General features: G+C 37.2%; 1 protein-coding gene across 3 annotated transcripts in view; it reads right to left on the bottom strand.

Moving 5' to 3' along the window:
* The window catches only part of LOC138693071 (uncharacterized), a 512392-nt gene that overhangs the window by 221770 nt on the left and 271737 nt on the right, over positions 1 to 18885 (bottom strand). For 2 of the 3 annotated variants that reach the window (XM_069816648.1, XM_069816650.1), the window contains exon 1: positions 785 to 932. The exons of the other annotated variant lie outside the window; for it this stretch is intronic. The gene's annotated coding sequence lies outside the window, so the exon portion shown is untranslated. Of the gene's footprint in view, positions 1 to 784; positions 933 to 18885 lie in introns of those variants that run through there. 3 annotated transcript variants of the gene reach the window in all.

The following is an 18885-nucleotide window of genomic DNA, read 5'->3' as shown; positions in this document are numbered from 1 at the left end:
TATGGCAATAAATTTATTATTATCATTATTATTATTATTATTATTAATCTTATTATTATTATCATCACTATTATTATTATTATTATTATTATTATTATTATTATTAGCCATGTCTTCAGGTCTACCATTTGCATATTTACAATTCATTTGTATTATATTTTTATGGCAATACATTTATGATGATGATGATGATGATTATTATTATTATTATTATTATTATTATTATTATTATTATTATTATTGGCCATGTCTTCAGGTCTACCATTTGCATATTTACAATTAATTTGTATTATATTTTTATGGCAATAAATTTGTTATTATTATTATTATTATTATTATTATTATTGGTCATGTCTTCAGGTCTAACATTTGCACATTTACAATTCATTTGTATTATATTTTTATGGCAATAAATTTATTATTATTATTATCATCATCACTATTACTATTATTATTATTATTATTATTATTATTATTATTATTATTATTTGCCATGTCTTCAAGTCTGCCATTTGCATATTTGCAATTCATTTGCATTATATTTTTATGGCAATAAATTTATTATTATTATTATTATTATTATTAATCTTATTATTATTATCATCACTATTATTATTATTATTATTATTATTATTATTATTATTATTGGCCATGTCTTCAGGTCTACCATTTGCAGAATCGAAACATAATCCCAAAGATCGCGAGACTGGAGAACACGTCTGTCCCGCGGACAGGCAGCCGAGGAACTGGCTCGTACTGGAGGCAGGGCAGTCCTAGACCGTACCTTGTGAAACATCGTGAAAGCAGCAATCCCAGCAGTGGCGGCAGCGGTAGCGGCACCACGCGACTACCTGGCTCAAACACGCAAAATGCAGTACACAGAACAGCACAGCACCCGAACTCACTCCGCGCGATATTGAAACTGAAAGTGGTAGGCAGCAGCTGTAGGGAAATTAAGCCTGTAGGAGGAGGGGGAGGGGAGGATCGGTATGCTAACTGCTCAGGTTGTTAGGTCATGGCCATCTGTAAGTACTCTTGGGGAGGGGGGCACATAGTACCGGTCATCACCAGTGTCTTCATCCCCCACCTCCCTCGCTAATAAAAAGCAGGGGCCCAGAGGTTGCCCCATCATCTTGTTCATCATCATTAGTGCATACGTGTAGTGTCACCTCGGCGTATCAGCGTTTCGTCACGCGGCGTGACCCGTGTCTTGCTGTCGTTCGTGTACGACCTCAACCTCCTTCTCCGCTTAAAGGTGCAACCCAGCATTACGGCTCAAGTTTGTGTACAAAAATTATTTTCGAGTAAAACTGATGGAAATGAATGCAATAAATAACTCTTGCAAATGAGATAAATGGTACTTGCAGATAGACGATATGTCGTGCTCGACCTTCGGTTGAATATATGGATTCGATTGGAAACGGTGATCTGTCGGGGTGAGGGTTAAGACAATAAATGCTTTGACCCTCTTCCATTAACATAGTCATGCAGTAGCAATTTTTTCTCATTTCATTCTATTCCTGAAAGGTAAACTCATGGAGAATTAAAGTAGCGCTATAGAAGTTGTGTGGAGACTTGCTTCATCTCTCTAATTGAGGCTTTCACAAACAATGTCCTCGATTCCGTCGCTGAATTTTGAATTTAATAAGTACAACTTACCCTTACGATCTTTCATTTTCATTTTCATACGAACAATTCGGTGACGCCACGCAGTGCTTCAAACTTGACAAGGGTGACAATGAGAATGAATAAGTTTTTCGTCGTGCAAAATCGTCGTTTTCTCGTTCTCCACATCCTTCACAATTTGTTTCAACTCTTACGCCTACATTCATGAATGTCATATTTTTTCTCAAATATCTGTTCACCTTCACTGTCAACACTTCCCGCTCCTTCTTCTCTCCACTGTTTGAGAACATCGCTATCTACTTCTTCTATTCCTTCAAGAGTATCACCATAACCAATATCCCTTCTTATAATTTTCCCTTTATTTGTCTTCCCCTTCATTCTCATTGTCCTATTCCACTTCATTCTCTATTATTCTCATGCTTTTCTTCTCGCACTTTCATCGTCCTCCTACATTTTGTTCTTTATTTTTTCTCATAATATTTCTATTAGTACTCATTCTCATCGTCCTCCCCTTCGTCCTTCATTTTCTCATACTTTTGCTTCCACCTCTCACCTGCATTCTCATTGTTCTCGTACACTTCCTCCATTTTTCTCATAATTTTCCTTCTATTTCTCCTCCTCATACTCAACGTCCTCCTCCATTTCGTTCTCTATATTTCTCATATTTTTGTTCTATTTTCCCTTCCCTCATTCTCATCGTCTTCCTCCACTTCATTCTTTACATTTCTCATACTTTTGTACTATTTTCCCTTCCTCTCATTCTCATCGTCTTCCTCCTCTTCATTCTCTACATTTCTCATACTTTTGTACTATTTTTCCTTCCCTTCATTCTTATCGTCTCCCTCCACTTCATTCTCTACATTTCTCATACTTTTGTACTACTTTCCCTTCCCCTCATTCTCATCGTCTTTCTCCATTCTCTACATTTATCATACTTTTGTACTATTTTCCTTCTTTTCATTCTCATCGTCGTCCTCCACTTGATTCCCTATATGTCTCACACCTTTGTTCTATTAACCTCTTCTTCATTCTCATCGTCTACCTTCACTTCATTCTCTACATTTCTCATACTTTTGTACTATTTTCCTTTCCCCTCATTCTCATCGTCTTCCTCCACTTCATTCTCTACATTTCTCATATTTTTGTTCTATTTTTCCTTCCCCTCAATCTCATCGCCCTCCTCTACTTCATTCTTTATATTTCTCACACCTTTCATTCTATACTCCTCCCCCTCATTCTCATCGTCCTACACTTCATTTTCTGTCTCACACCTTTTATTCTATTTCTCCTTCCCTCATTCTCATTGTCCTCCACTCATTTTCTATATATTTCATACTTTTGTTCTATTTCCTCTTCTCCTCATTCTCATCGACTTCCTCCATTTCATTCTCTACATTTATCATACTTTTGTACTATTTTTCTTTCCTCTCATTCTCATCGTGTCCTCCACTTGATTCTCTATAGGTCTCATACCTTTGTTCTATTCCCCTCTTCTTCATTCTCATCGTCCTCCACTTCATTTTCTATATCTCTTATACTTTTGTTATACTTTCCCCTACCCTCATTCTCATCGTCCTCCTCCACTTCATTTTCTATATCTCTTATACTTTTGTTATACTTTCCCCTACCCTCATTCTCATCGTCCTCCTCCACTTCATTCTCTAAATTTCTCATACTTTTGTTCTATTTTTCCTTCCCCTCATTCTCATCGTCCTCCTCCACTTCATTTTCTACATTTCTCATACTTTTGTTCTATTTTTCCTCCGACTCAATCTCATCGCCCTCCTCCACTTGATTCTTTATATTTCTCACACCTTTTATTCTATTCCCCTCCCCCTCATTCTCATCGTCCTCCACCTCATTTTCTGTGTGTCTCACACCTTTTATTCTATTTCTGCCTCGTCCCCCACTTCATTTTCTATATCTTTCATACTTTTGTTCTATTTCCTCTCACCCTCATTCTCATTGTCCTTCTCCACTTCATTCTCTATGTCTCATACTTTTCTACTATGTCTCCTCCCCCTCAGTTTCATCGTTCTCCAGTTTATTCTCTATATTTTTCTTACATTTGTTCTATTTCCTCTCGTCATCATTCTCATCGTCCTCCTCAACTTCATATACTATATTCCTAACACTTTTTTGTTTCATTTGTTCTCGTTCTCCTCCACTTCATCCTCTACTTCTTCTCATACTTTTCTTCTATTTTCCTCACCTTCGCTCCCATCATCTTCCTTCACTTTATATTTTCCTCAAAGACTACTTTGTCTCCTATTTCTTCTAGCTTCCGTTTCAATCGTTCACCTTCACTTCTTCATTTATTTATTTTTCCTCATACTCATGCTTCTATTTCCTCTCTACGTCATTCCATAATTTTCCTCCACCTATCTATTTTCTTCTCGTAGTATTTCTTCTATTTTTCTTCCCCTTCATTCTTATTGTAGGCCTTATTCTATATATTTCTAATATTACCTATCTTTCTCATATTTAATCTGAATATTCTTCTACCCATATTCTTCCTCTATTTCTTCTCACTTTCATTATCACTGTCTTCCCTTTCTTCCCTTTTTACCTTCATTTTCATCTTTTTTACTTTATCCTGTGTCTCTCTTTATCTCCATTTCAATCATTCTCCACTTAAGTCTTATTTTTCTCTTCTTCCTCGTGTTTATCTATATTCATCTACTCATCTCTCTGTTTTTCCTCAACACTACTTTTTACTGTCTTTTCTCTCATCATCATCCTTCCATACTATTAATACTAAATTGTTATTCCGAAGATTAAATCAAATGTCAGCAAATTCAAAATTAATTTAAATTTAAATTTTTGTGTCTACTGCTTTCAGCTTTCACATTCTAAAAATGTATTGTTGCTTCAACAAAAACATGACAATGGTAAGAAACAATTCCCCCACATATTTTAAATTATAAATGTAAAAAACTTCTTCACGATTCCATCACAACATTTCATGTTAATCGTGACTAAATGCTATTTAACATACTGGTCTAAGCAGGCAACTTAAAAAAGTAATTTTGACAGAATATCTAAAGATGAAGGACAATGCAATGCTGGTATGCAGACATTAACAAGACTAGTACACCAGCTATGTCGTGTAAAGCCTCTAAATGATTAAAAAAAACTATTTCTGAGAAGGATCATGGACGTAGGGTCTTGCATATTTTTTTTTCTCCTTCACAATCTTATCTTCCACAGCATAGTCTTTCAATATTTCTCTTCCTCTCTCGTACTTTAATTTCATTCTCCTTCAGAAATAATTCTTCTCACTTTCCTAATCATCTTTATCGTCATCTTTCTATTCCATATCAAAATAAGAAATAAGTAATTAAGATCGCTAGGCACTTAAATAAAACAAAATAAACTCATACATGCAATTCTAGCATATTACAGTTCTCTTTTGACGTGAATAAGTCTTTGTTCGATATATAAATTGACAATTTAACATTTTTGGAGTAACACGAAGTTGGAAAAGTCTCCGCTAGATACTGCACATGCCAGAGCATATGCGTACTACCATCTCTCGAGTGTTGCGCAATTTATTTGGCAAATGAATAAGCGACGAGCGTTATCTAAAGAAAAGTAATAAAGAAGAAAATGTAAAATTTATGCAACGCCAAAAAAAAAAAAAAAAAGGAAACCAAAATATATTTACAAGAATTACATAATAATAGTGTATCTAGCAATACTTCACAAAATGTAAGTTATAACGTCATGTTTAATTATTTCAATAACACGTTAGAGAAAATAAACTTCATTAAAGATGTAATTTTTGCGATTCTGATAACATATTAAATTAAATTAAGTTTTATTTGACGCTCGCAACTGCCGAGGTTATATCAGAATCGCCGGTGTGCCGGAATTTTGTCTCGCAGGAGTTCTTTTACATGCCAGTAAATCTACTCACATGAGCCTGTCACGTTTAAGCGCACTTAGACCTAAATGCCATCGACCTGGGCCGGGATCGAACCCGCAACCTCGGGCACAGAAGGCCAGCACTTTACCAACTGCGCCATCCAGGCCCACCTGATATACATTATTTTCACAAGACTTAAAAGCGGTAAGTGATGTACGCAATGCATTTTTAGCTTAGATAATGAACCTCTACAATAAAATACAAAAAAAAGTAATAAAATAAAAGGAACCATTTACGCAATCAACGAAATTCTGTGAATTCCCCGTCTCTTTTTTTATGCTCCTTTTCATCCTCATTCTATTCCAAATTTTTATCTTAATGATCTCTTCTATTCGTTTTAGTCCTTTTCTCCTTGGCGTTTCTTACTGAAACTCCTTTCCCTGTTTCTTCGCCTTCATGTAAATTAGTAGGATGAGAATTCAAATACGACACAGATAACCTATCTGAATTTCTGATGCCAGACTCGATTTTAAAAGAAATGTCTCATTAAGACACACAATGTCAAGGAATTATCTACATTCCGATCCCATTAGTAACTTTTTATTTGTTCTATTACATGAATAACTTAAATCTATTTTTTAAATAAAGCATTTACATTCCATCTCTAGACCTACAACATGTCAAGCAGTCTCATTAGTGTTGTACAGAAGCAGCTTCAAACTCGTGATTACGACAAAGAAGAGGTATTGCCATTCATTACAGTCTCTGGAATTTTCCTCTCCTGTTCCCAAAGCGAAGACGTTGTAGTCTTCTCAAGAAATCATCTGTCATGTCCTTTACGGGACACACATTTAATTAATCACGGATCCTAGTTAAAAATGTTCCCAGAAAAGTAAGGTTACGCAATGTGTGGTGAGTATTCATCCACACCGAAACTCTGACACTGTGGTCAGTGTTGCGCAAGGAGAACACTTTCTCCTTCAAGTTCAGAGACTATGTAACATATCTGAGATACCGATGCGTTTTGTAAGACCTTAAAGTCAAACAAAGTGACTCAATGAATATTCATCCGCGTTTGTATTACAAGGATATTTAAAAACAAGTGACTTATCAAGAACTTTTTATTACAACTGATGACAAGACCAAGCCAGAGGAATCCCAAGAACGGCCGTAAGAACTACGTGCTGGAAGTCTCGCACTGGACAAGAATATCTCTCTATACTTCACCGTTATAAAAGAGACGACACTGCTAATATGTCGACAAATATTTTCGTTTATCGCCACAGAAATGGGTACCCACAATCTGCTGTATATTATCAGTGATATAAGAGTAATACCTTTCTCCTATCCATACAAACTATTTCAATTCCTGTACGATATAAACCTCTCACTTATAGACCTACGCAATAATTGCATTACTGCATAAAATAACGTTGTAAGTCATTTTTTTATTAAAGTGAGTTTTCAACTGAAAAAATCCTTTATCGTATGTATGTACGTATTTATTCACACTGCAAATGGGTATATACCCGTTGGCAGTGGTAACTAATTACACTCAATAATGACAATTAATAATGAACACAACTAATAAAAATAATAATAAAAACAATAATAATAATAATAATAATAATAATAATAATAACAACAAGGAACATCCTAAATTAAATGAAGCATGGTCATTTAAAATAACATTTAAAGTAAATCTAATTTGTATCTTAACCCTAAGTTCGAACTAAGACCCACGAGTGTGACAGATTCATACCTACACAAGTACCTTTCGGCACTACACTTATTTCGCTGTCAACTCACTCATTGTACTGATTCTATCCTGATTTCACTAACACTTCTAATCATTTCACTGTTCAAATACTTTGCACAGCCACTTCACTGACACCAACACACTTCACTTACACAATAGACCACTACACTACACACTTCACTAACACAACACACTTCCTCACTGATCGAACACTTAAAATAACAAGATATCAATTACACCCTTTAAATAGTGTGTATAATATACTACAGTCTATTAGTAAAGTCCTTAAGCCTATTTTTAAATACATTTTTGGTTATTGGTAAAGCCTTTAATAAGTCTGCACATAAAGTATTCCAGTCCCTGATAGTACGATTGAGAAAAGAAAACTTTCCAGTGTCTGTCTTCTGTCTTCTTTCCCTCAATTTATATGAGTGGTCGTTCCTTGAAGAGTAATTTGGCGACTGCAACCTATTTTTTATTTCTCTCCAGGCAGGCTCACCTCTGTATGTTTTGAACATTGCGCATAATCGAATTCGCGTTCTCCGGTCCGTGAATGTGTCCCATTTTAATGGTGAATTATTACGACAACACTTGAGAGTAAGTCTATCAAGTGCTTACTGCTGACAAGCAAACATTCTGATGGGGGCAGATAAAGTTATTTTTTTCTTCCACCACGTTAATAATGTCAAAAGAAGTCCTTATATAAATTTTGCCCACTCAACCGCAATTACAAGGCCGTCCAGAAAGTGATTTTCCCTGGGGCTGATGGGGCCGTTTACAGAAAAAAGCACAATTGCATTGAAAGATTTATTAAAACAGATACAGCAACTGCGCTATTTATCAACATATCCCCGACATCTGTAATACCATGGGATCAATTTTTGTATCCTTATGTCCAGGGAAAGGAAGTTCATGCCCTAAAAACGTGAAGAATATATATGCATTTATGCCGTAAAAATAGATAAATATGCTACAAAATATGCATTATCAGTCTGAGATTATTTTCACAGAATAATAAGGTATAGGTAACTTACGTTTAGTCTACGATTTTGAAGTGCTTGCCTCACTGCTGAATGTCCCATTTATGCTGTTCCAGTTAACAACTAAGCAGTGATGTACGTTTTCTGTTGTTATTCTTCGCCTGTTGGCTCTCAGTATAGCTTTGTAGCGTGAAAAACGTCGTTCTACGTCACAAGAAGTAAGAGGTGCTTGTACAAAAGTTGTGAGCTGTTCCATAGAAAATTTTGTTGGTTTTTGGGTTGTTTTTCCTTTGAGAATATCTTGAATTTCTTTAAGTTGATAATAGCCAGGGTTTTTGGAAAGAATATTTGCTGTTTTCTCGTTCACTTTATCTCCTACATTTCCTGGAACTGATGTTAAACTGGATATTGTTCTATCGGAATCTGCTAAAGACTGCAGTAAAGAAATACCAATTGCTAGCTTGAGAGGCTCCCTATGAGGGCGTCATCGTTACGTTCAAAATTCATAAACATAAATTAGTCGTGTTTACGAGGTTACACACTTTTAAAAATGAGGGAAAGACAAATAAACATACATAATATGCAGTTTCCCTGCATAAATGTTAAAATATGGTGCTTTTATAGGCCTAAATAAAGGCAGAATATGCACTTTTATGCACAATAAAAGTAATATTACTGTATTCAGAAATTTATGATTCATGTAGATAATTTTTCAGCATAATCACACAAAGCTAGAGAATAAATATGCAAATGCATGAACTTCCTTTCCCTACTTAGGCTATATCGTAGAAGTCAGCCGTCTGGGATCGAAACCAGCGTTTGACAGCCGTCTGCACCTCTCTGTCGATCCCATGACATGACAAATGTCCAAATTCCGGTGGGGAATATGTTGAAAAAATAGCTCAACAAATTACTGTCTCTGTTCCACTAAATTTTTCCAATGGAATTGTGTTTTCTTTCTATTAACGTCCCTTGCGAACTTATTTTTTTACGACCCTCGTAATTGCGGCCGAGTGGCCAAAATTTGTATAAGCACTTCTTTTGACATTATTAACATGGTGAAAGAGAAAAATTAACTTTTTTATCTGCCCCCATGGGAATGTTTGCTTGTGAGCTTTAATCGATCTGCCTAAGTGTCAAACGCAGACTGAGATGGGTAGCGTAAAATTACGGCGGAATAAAGGGAATGCACAGTATTCACTGGCTACACAAAGTCAACAAATAGCCCAGTCGAAAGTTCGGTCATTACACAACCTCGATATTTATAACGCGGGCTAACAGTAGCTGCAGCAGTCGTTGCCAATGAATAGGCTTCGCAATTGAAAACAGTTATAATTTACTTTATGATTTATGAGTGCAATGATTTAGCGATAAGGCGTTCAGCAAGGATTACAGAGAAACAAACAAGCATAACCTGTTTCAGACTTATTAGCATGCAACTTCCTATTTCGGATAAATAAAAATGCTTTCGTTCAGTAACATTGTCTTTTATTTATAAAGACTCGAATTCACTTACAGTTTATTGTGAGCAAATGTGCAGGTTGAAATTATTTATATACAGAGTGATTCAGAAGTTTACGTCAATACGCTGGAAGGGAAGTGGGCTAATAATATGCAAAAAGAAATGCAAATTTTGTTTTTGCTCATGTTTAACAATTGTGTAGTGTAAACAAACGGATGCTTCACTATTAAGTTATACTGATACCGGCTTGAAGTGGACAATTACAACATTAATAGAATGGCCGACGGATTTACTTTGTTTGTTATGGTAGCTGATTTCATTAACTAAATTTTTTATCGCAATTGGATTATTATAACTGAATCTATACATTTTTAAATAGTAGTTAAAGAAATTCAAAGCTAGGCCGAATACGCATGCATGGCTCATACGCGCGTTTCCGTCCGGGAGTCGAATGGAACGATCTGTAGTTGGGAGAACCTCGGAAACAATCCAACCAGATAATCGGTGCAAGAGGTATTGGAAACTACACCTGAACACAATCGAAAAGTATTGGGAAAAAATTCGAATAAGGAACAAAGTTCCCTTCCCAGGCAGGATTCGAACCACGAAAGTTTTACTTATCAGTCTATCGTGCTCTGGAGTGAACAAGGCTATGAAATCAGCTACAAGGGTCGGTCCGGTTTTTTTTGCCACTACTGTACATATCAGCCAGAACCTCAATCAGAGGTAAGCTTAAGCATTTGTGTTATTGCTTTGTAATTGTATTATTAGTTTATAAAGGAGCATCTTCTGCGGACCTCTGGAAAAAGAACTATGGAAGAGACTAGTGAAGTGCTTTGTATGGATTGTGGCATTATATGGGGCAGAAACATCGACATTACGACCAAGTGAAGAGAAGCGAATAGAAGCATTTGAAATGTGTACATGGAGAAGAACGGAACGTGTGAAGTGGACAGACAGAATAAGAAATAAAGCTGTGTTAGAAAGAGTTGGTGAAGAAAGAGTGATGCTGAAAGTGATCAGGAAGAGGAAAAGAAATTGGTTGGGACACTGGCTGAGAAGAAATTGCCTACTGAAGGATGCACTAGAAGAAATGGTGAACGGGAGAAGAGTTCGGTGTAGGAAAAGATCAGATGATAGACGACATCAAGATATATGGATCATATGAGGAAACAAAGAGGAAGGCAGAAAATAGGAAAGATTGGAGAAAGCTGGGTTTGCAGTGAAAGACCTACCCTTGGGCAGAACACTAAATGAATTAATTGTATTGTTTTGTAATGGTGTATTGTTTTTTAATCTGTATTTATTTACAGTTGCGTGAACTCCTAGGTCAAACCGCGATTGCCTGCAGTTAAACGTTGGCAATACTTGTAATTTTTGTACTGTATTTTAGTTCACGGGATTCAATCTAGTATTTGCCTTTATTTAACTGAAAATTAGTTATATTCAGTCGAGAGAAACTCGACCATAGTGGCCAGCACCGGAAATCGAACCCGGGTCCTTCCGAATGAGAGCCCAGTGCGTTACCACTGAGCCATCTCATTCGGTATTATTATTATTATTATTATTATTATTATTATTATTATTATTATTATTATTATTATTATTATTAAATGTTGGAGATTCATCCTTCGAAGAGGTGGAAAAATTAAAATATCTTGGAGCAACAGTAACAAATATAAATGATACTCGGGAGGAAATTAAACGCAGAATAAATACGGGAAATGCCTGTTATTATTCTGTTGAGAAGCTTTTGTCATCTAGTCTGCTGTCAAAAAATCTGGAAGTTAGAATTTATAAAATAATTATATTACCGGTTGTTCTGTATGGCTGTGAAACTTGAACTCTCACTTTGAGAAGGAACAGAGACTACGGGTGTTTGAGAATAAGGTTCTTAGGACAATTTTTGGGGCTAAGAGGGATGAAGTTACAGGAGAATGGAGAAAGTTACACAACGCAGAGCTGCACGCATTGTATCCTTCACCTGACATAATTAGGAACATTAAATCCAGACGTTTGAGATGGGCAGGCCATGTAGCACGTATGGGCGAATCCAGAAACGCATATAGAGTGTTAGTTGGGAGGCCAGTGGGGAAAAAGACCTTTGGGGAGGCCGAGACGTAGATGGGAAGATAATATTAAAATGGATTTGAGGGAGGTGGGATATGATGGTAGAGACTGGATTAATCTTGCTCAGGATAGGGACCAATGGCGGGCTTATGTGAGGGCGGCAATGAACCTCCGGGTTCCTTAAAAGCTATTATTATTATTATTATTATTATTATTATTATTATTATTATTATTATTTTGTATTTGTACTGTCTTGACTCGTTTGTATTGGAGTGTTGTTTTGTTTTTTTTTTATTTGTATTTTGTTGTGTTCTTTATGTTGCTTTTTGTATTTGTTTTTTGTGCGAATTGTGTTTGTTTCCTTCTATAATGTACTACCAACATTATCACCGGTTATCTGCCCAATCGTAATGCAATAAATTCTTTTGTTCATTCGTTCATGAACCCGAGACTGCACCGATGGCAAAAATGATTTTATTTTGCCCTTTGAAATACAGGGACTTCGGCCGGATTTGAACCTCGGATTCAGCAAGGTCATCATTAGACTGTCAAAATCGAGTTTCATATTTGGAAATTCTTTTTAATGCCCATTGATTGTCGTGTCCCGTTTTTCGGCAGGCTACGCCAAACCCAGCTGACAATAATTGCAGTGTACAATGATAACCGGACATTAGTGAGCATGGCGCCTGTTGGAAGAAAAAAAAAGACTAAAATAAACTGCACGTAACGTAACATTATTACATGGAGCTGGCCATACGCCCAGCAAGACCACATTCCTCACGACCAAGCGACCTGTGACCCCAACTCAACCGGTCAGTCACTGGCCTTGCCATCCCAAGACATGTAGGACAGTTCAACATAGAAAGTGGAATATAACACGATTACGAATCCCTCGACCGCGGTAAAAATTCCGGTATCGCAAATATAGGAGCAAGAAGCGTGGCCAATTCTTATCCGAGTATCCAACCTTTAATTGCAGCCAGGTTATATAATTCTCCGAAACGAAATGAAAATAAGTTATTTCGAAGTGGTTATTGTCGCCTGGGGCGACGAGAAGTTCATTACATATCCACTAGTTGCAGCACACGACGACGTAATGGGGACTGCAGCCATTATACTTCTCTAGACCAGTGTTGCCCCCTCCACGCTACCCGTGACACAGAGCAAGAAACCTATTTTTCACAGTACCCCAAACATTCAATAACAGTGACGTGTATGCACACCGTTAGCGTCTTTATAATCCATTCTTTACAGAGAAAGGCAATCCTTCATGCAATCTTTTTTCCCTTTTCAACATCATCGTCGTGGTTTTTTTTTTAATTTCTTGTCTATTTTACGACGCTTTATCAATTGGGATATTATCTATGGCCCGTCCCAGGAATCTGTGGAGTAACTTCGTGCATATGGGGGCGGAGTCTATCTGTGCCGGAGTGTATTGCAGGCAGCATCAGCCCGAGTCCGCTAAGGGATAAGATGCTCATGGTAGAAGGTAGACTACTGTTCTCCAACCAGGAGATGAACCGTGAAAGGAATGTGCTTACTATTGCGCCATCTATTGGAGCGAAGTAGATAGATAATATTAGAGTTATAACGCCAGTTTAAAAATCATGCGCTCTCCTACATATGTTATTTACTGTATGGAGGGATTAAAAGACCAAGAGATTAACAGTGATCTAATTTTGTAACTAGGGTAGTATAAAAATGTGTTATAGTTTGTGCTTTGAGAGATAGCCAATAGAGATATGAGTACCCATGTGTGTGACCTTATGACATCTTATGACATCAACATTCATTCACATCATCACCCCGCTTCCCTTCATTCCCTGGAGACTTCCTCGTGGTTGGAGTACAGTAAGATTATTTAGTCCTGACAGTCGCCGGAGATGTGCGCCTGGGTCAGGCGAGTCCATTTAGTTACGCCAAGGGGTGTTTAGGTTAGTTACTCGCTTGCCTTCGGAGCGATCGGATGTCATGCGTGCGGTAGAGCTGTATGTTTCTAGTACAATTAAGCTGTACTGCATTCCTTTACCGATCGCTCGCCCTTATCTCTACTCCGGTGTCCACACCTGTGGAGTAACGTTCAGCGCGTCTGGCCGCGAAACCAGGTGGCCCGGGTTCGAATCCCGATCGGGGCAATTTACCTGGTTGAGGTTTTTCCGGGGTTTTCCCTCAACCCAACGAGCAAATGCTGGCTAACTTTCGGTGCTGGACCCCGGACTCATTTCACCAGCATTATCACCTTCATATCATTCAGACGCTAAATAACCTAGATGTTGATACAGCGTCGTAAAATAACCCAATAAAATTTTAAAAAATCTACTCCGGAGCTCTCCCCACTACTCCTATTTCTTCCCCTCTTTCGCGTCGTTGAGCTGTCAGGACTAAATAATCGGTCTGTAGAGTACAGTTCAGACAGAAAATATCCCCTCATGCAAGCTATTGCTCGCTTCGTTCAAGCAATGCCTCCCCCAGAGCAGTCATTGGTCCTAGCCCTCCCACATACCACTTGCGCAGCTGTCTTGTTTCGTCTTTCTACTCCACAGATGCTTGGGACGGACCATAGCGTCTGAGTGAGCTGAAGGGGATAATGTTATCGAAATGAGTCCAGAGTTCAACGTTCAAATTTACCCAGCATTTGCTTTTCATGGGTCGAGGGAATCCCCCGGATAAACCTCAACAGATAATTTGTCCCAACAGGATTTGAACCTTGGTCGCTCGTTTCACGGTCAAACATGCTGACCGTTACTCCACAGCGGTGGACTCGTCATAGCCGTCAGTGTCATTATACTGACATATCATCATTATCGTCGTCGTCATCATCATCATCAATCTATACTTCGCACGAAAACATGACGACCTTCCCTCATCCCCTTCACCAGTTAACTGCTGGCACGCGCAAGGGATAAACCCTTAACCGAGTTGCCAATTCTTGAAGTCATTGTGATTTGCGAATGTTTTTCATACTATGTTCCGTGATACCGCGATTTTCAGCGAGACTATATTATCTTTGTAAATATACCTAAATGTATAATTACTAAAACAAAATTGGTATAAAAATGAACAAACTTATTTTAAAAACACTTTATATTTATATTTTCACTAACATGTTTTGCCTAAATAAACAAAGACTGCAGAATTATATAATAAGTGTTAAATTCTCATGTTATTGAAGTTCCAGAATTTTATACTTAATTAAGGATGTTGCGCTGGTAAAATTTTCGGAAACTGTGATCATTGAATAGCAATTTATAGTACAAGAGAGTAAAATTAGATTTTATCCGCTTCGCCTTGGGTGATAATTTCCACGAGCGCATACAATCTGTTTACTCTAGTGTGCTATACAATATTTTATTCATTACCGATGTAAATTTAATTTTAAATTGTAGGTTTTTTCTTTGTAATGTGTTGTTGGCGAAGAAGTTCATATATATATTCATTTTAATTAATGCCAATATGTTGGTTGTCATGTAGAGAGTGATTTAAAAACATTTAATTCACTGCTGTAAGTTACAAAACTTTTATTCACTGCTGTGAATAATGTCATTATTTAGGTTGCTAAGGACGGTGAAATAAATACCAGTTTAGATACCAGTCATGGATAAATGTATTCCTTTTACATCATTTTTTCATAACACGAAAATCATATTAAAGCACGAAAGAATAATTTTTTTTCTGCCAGTTTAGTTGCTGATTCGATGCAAATTTTCTGTAGGCCTAAGGAACGTTATAAGATACGAAATATGATTTAATTAATTAAGGGGGCATGTACACTTCTTATACCTTAAATTCTGTTATGTAAAATATAGGCCTAATATAAAATTTAAATTTCTACACCAACTATTGAAGTTCATTCAGATAAAAACAACCTGTATTAGTTTTTTTTAAGTTATTTAACGACACTATCAATTACTAGGTTATTTAGTCTCGATGGGATTGGTGATAGCAAAATGGTATTTGGCGAGATGAGGCGAGGATTCGCTATAAATTACCTGACATTCGACTTACTGTTGAGAAAAACCTCGGAAAAACCCCAATCAGATAAATCAGCCAAAGCGGGAACTGAACCCATGACCGAGTGCAACTTCAGATCGGTAATTAACTCAGCCAACTGAGCTACGCCAGTGGCTCTGTATTAGTTCTGAAGTTATGATTTTTAATGTAAAGTGCGGCATTGGCTGTAATAGCTGTTAAGTGGAAAACGGCATGAGCTTTTTCTTCTTCTTCGCAAACTATATTCCTTAAAAACCCTTTTCCTGGGTAATTCCGAAAGTAATGGATAGAATCGAATGAAATTTTTTTCTGCATTCTTAAACGTAATGTACAAATCAGGCCAGAATATTTCCGCAAGTTTATTTGCTGTTGGCGATATCTCTTTCGCGTACTGTTCATATACTGTTCGACGAAGTAAATCACGCATAAAATCGTCTATCATACCGAATTCTGTTTTAATTTGTTTATTTTCTCTTTAGTTGGTGAACCGTAATTCTTAATTTCTATGCCCCTTATATATTTTTTTACCAACTCCGCCGGTTGCGTCCGATGTTAAGTGATTGTACTTATCAAACTGCCTCAACTTTCGATTACTCTATGCATAGAATTTCTAACATTAGACACAATATTTTAACACTTGGTTTTCTTAGCTACGCTCCTCTACAAATAAGATATTCTGTTTTCTTCGACGGTGTTATTTGTTCTTGTGATGGTCGTCGATCTTCAAGTGAATCAGGAGGCCTGACTGCGGATCATCTGCTCCAACACTCATTAATCATGGCCGGAATAAATTAGATATATTGAAGCGCACAACGGTATAAAACAACACGTCGACAAATGTCTAAAAAGACACTGAGAACGGGTGAAACCCAACAGGTAGAGGCAATGACTGTTAGATTTGGCAATGCTGGGATCTATTGTATTTCTGCCACGCGGCTAGGGGTTGAATAGAGGATGGGGGTTTATGAGGGATTACCAATTCCAAGAAGAGAGGCCGTCATGTTTCCGAGTCAAGTATAACAAGGATTGGATTCATTGGTCTACCTGACCTACAATCATGAAAATTCTGAACCAATGCTATAAATATTTCGAAGTACATCGGAATTCCCTGCAAAGTACCTACATCATGACAATAAAATACACAATTCGATCAACATTCAACAGTGTTCATTGATTTTTAAAATTCATAAAATGCAATAAAACACAATAAACAGGCTTTTAATAGTGATAAAAGGATACTTATTAAGGCTTTTTTTTTTCAGAAAATATTGAAGGTTGAGAGGGCAGGTCGAAGAATGTGTCCGTAAAAGAAAATGCTCCAGAAAAATTTATAACAATTTCTCGCCCATTTCAAAACTCAATTACGGAGGCAATACTAAAATAATGATGTGTGTGTGTGTGTGATGACTTGACGAAGTCTTCTCATGAATTTGTAGCCAAAGAGCTATCGTTTCAGTCACAGGACGTAACAACTTTTACACAGATAATTTTTAACTGAAGTATGTAATGAGAGAATTCAGCTCAAATATCTCCAAACACCGTTTTTGTCCACCGCAAATTATATTTCAACGTGACGGGATTTGAACCCAAGTTTCCTGGGTAAAACCGACATTACAGACATTCTGCTAACTGCGCGCCATAATATCTTCTCAGGCTACTGTTTAGTCTGTTTCATCTACTCGACTTGGTAAAGCGCTTCGTGAAAGTTCTTTATTCTCTTTTTTCCTGTTGGATTTGAGATCAGAAATTTACATTGTAGTACACAGCATCTCCAGTCATTTTGTAGGCACTGATTTTCTTAATCTAATTCCTATTCTCTCTGCACATTCCTCCAATCATTTCTGTATATAGTGATTTTTTTTTTAATTTATACATCCAATTCCTATTCTTTTCACACTGTTTCTCCAGTTAATCCTGCAGACAGTAATTTTCTTAAGCCAATTCCAGTTTTGTTTACACGGTTCCGCCAGTCATTTTTGTAGATTGTGATTTTGTTAATGCATACATCCAACTCCTATTTTTACATGGTTCCTTCAGTCATTACTACAGATAGCAATTTTCTTAATCTAATATCTATTCTGTCCATATGATTCCTTCATTCATTTCTGTAGATTGCCATTTCCTTAAATCATACATCCAATTTTCATTCTTTTTACACGGTTCACCAAGCCATTTCTGAATGTAGTAGTGATTTCTTAATTTATACGCCTAATTCCATTCTTTTTACACGGTTCCTCCAGTCAGTTCTGTAGAGACTGTTTTTCTTAATTTCACACATCTGATTTTCAATCTTTTATACAGTTCTTCCGGTCGTTTCTGTAGGCAGTGAATTTAATTTATCCATCAAATTCCTATTCTTTTTGTATTGTGACAGCTGCAACAGGGTTCGAATACGCGTCCAACAGGGCGCACGGCAGACGAGACGCTGGTACGGGGAGCATCTGCATGCTGAAGGGCAGAGGGGGTGTATTACGTCAACGCGACGAGGGGAGGTTGCGCGCGCAACTGCTACGTGCGGAGTGAAGGGGACACGAACCCTCCCGACTCTTCCAGAAGTCCGTCGTAGTGGAGATATCCAGATAATTCGAGAGAGCTATCTCTGCACACCCGTAGAAATTTCTTGCAACTATGGTTTAGCTATAAAAGAAGAAACGCGAGCGAACTTAAGCAGTTTCAGTTTATTCAGCCAGTCAGTAAGCTAGCGTTGTGAACAGAGCAAGCCAGCCAGTCTTGTGTACCGGAGTTCGACTTGAGTGTGCGTCCGCAACTGTGTCAGCATCCGAAGGCCTGAGTTCGAGTGCAGTGGACCACAGTTGGAGGGACCTGAGTTCGAGGACAGTGGACTGTCTCTGAAGGTCTGGGGTTCGAGATTCTGTGAACGCGAGTGACTGAGTCAGAAGAACTGTGAACTGAGAACTGACAGTTCTGATTTGTAAATAGTGCTTTGTAAATATTAGTTAAGATTAACAGTTCATTGTTGTTCGTAATAGTCCAAGTAAATTGTCATTGTCGTTTGCGGACTACAATAACGAACACTGTGTTACTGTGTGGAGAGCGTTTAAGGTGAATTATAGAAAGTAATTATTATTGCTTTAAATAAAAGTTACATTGTTGAGTTGAAATAAATTTA

This window comes from Periplaneta americana, chromosome 17 (assembly GCF_040183065.1).
Source record: "Periplaneta americana isolate PAMFEO1 chromosome 17, P.americana_PAMFEO1_priV1, whole genome shotgun sequence".
NCBI lineage: Eukaryota > Metazoa > Arthropoda > Insecta > Blattodea > Blattidae > Periplaneta > Periplaneta americana.
The sequence above is the reverse complement of the archived record's forward strand: the minus strand, read 5'-3'. Positions and strand labels throughout refer to the sequence as shown.